We start from the raw sequence: 1666 nt of genomic DNA, 5'->3' as shown, positions 1-1666 counted from the left end.
TGACGACAACAAGAGTATCCCAACAACAAACAACAAGGGATCTCAAAACATAACATGATGAGTTATGACAAAAAGTACATCACGTAGAAGATTCTGCATCTCATCAAGCAAGGAATCATGACAACAAGATCCTGCATCAACATCAATCAAGGATCTGTGCAGCACAATGCATAAAGAAGAAGTACATGAACACATCATATACCTCGCAACCAAGGGTCATCTGAAAAAGTGGATGTCACGTTGTTGAAGCTGCTTGGACCATCGATCTCAAGGCATTGATCGTATGAAGATGGTTTCTCGCACAAGAATGTGGACATCTGCACTGGCACTTAGAAAAGTGACTAGAAGAAGAAATGAGAGAAAAAGAAATCTAAAGACACCATGAGATTTGTGGCGTCGAGTAGTGCTAAATCGACTGTCCAAAATCCAAATTATGAGAAGTTGAGAATTCTGGGCTCAGGGAATATTTTAGATTCCCTCGGGATTCCTCAAAGATTTTGTTCCATTCATGGACTAGAAATCTGCAACTCATATGGCGAATCTAATCTCGCCATTTCTATCCCTGCAGAAAACAATGAAAAACAAGTATAAACTTGACTATATTCTGACATGGCAAAATTTTACCTCCTTGGGGAAATTTCAAGGCTCATGGTTCCGCTCTCTGTTTTTGCTGAAATCATGAATCCACGTGCATTCTGAAAATGACCGAAAAGTGCAGACCTCTGATGGAAAAATGGGCAACACCGTTGCGCTCGTGGCAATGAGAGGTGTAGAATCCATATAAAATTTGTCAATTTCTGGCAAAGTGAAAAGTTTGCCCTCCTGCAAAATTCATGGTTCCTGCATTAAAATATTAATTAACTGCCTCCTCGAACTCTGTGCACTGGTAAAAACGCTGATTTTATATAAAAAACCCTAGGCGAATATACCAATGTGATTGTCATGGTGCATTGGTAAATAATAGCAGTTATTGAGGAGAGGTCGGGAGATCAAATCCCGCCCCTCATTTTAGTTTCATTATAACCAAATGTATTTGAAATGGGGGTCGGGCTTGTATTGGGTGGCCCACCCCTTAAACCCCATACTAACAACATTATCGACATATCAAATATCGACGATCGGGGTTCACGATCGACACTTAGTATGGTTGTTGGCACATTTTATCAGCGCGATTTAAGGGGTTTCACCGATATATATGATTGGCGCATATATCGGCATCCAGATTCGGCAATCGACAATTGTATCATTGCATTAATTGGCACATGTTAAATCAATGCTTTATATTGTGCTGTCAGTATGGTATCGCAATCGGCAATATATATGGGTCGGGGCGATAGGGTATGGGCCAAGTCCATCGTCGGTGGCCCGCCCACCCCGATATACATGGAATATATATATGCGGACGGTTCGGCAGGGTTATGGCCACCGATCCCAAAACCATATATTCGACTTTGATTGCGATTTTCGATTTGTTTTATGACCATTTAATAACCATGAAATTTTATATGGTTATAACCATATTTTAATAATTTTAAAAATGGTTTTACTTTTAAATGGATTTTGTTTTTGGGTATTTAATATTATATTTTTGTCTTTTGCAGGGCAAGAAGTCAATGACTAGGGACCAAATGTTAATCGCTGCTGGCTGCCATGTGGGTCCCCCCTG

The sequence above is a fragment of the Pinus tabuliformis genome, chromosome X (assembly GCF_031772625.1).
Source record: "Pinus tabuliformis cultivar Carrire ecotype Pingquan chromosome X, CPIR1, whole genome shotgun sequence".
In the NCBI taxonomy this organism is placed as follows: domain Eukaryota; kingdom Viridiplantae; phylum Streptophyta; class Pinopsida; order Pinales; family Pinaceae; genus Pinus; species Pinus tabuliformis.
This window is presented reverse-complemented; position numbering follows the sequence as displayed.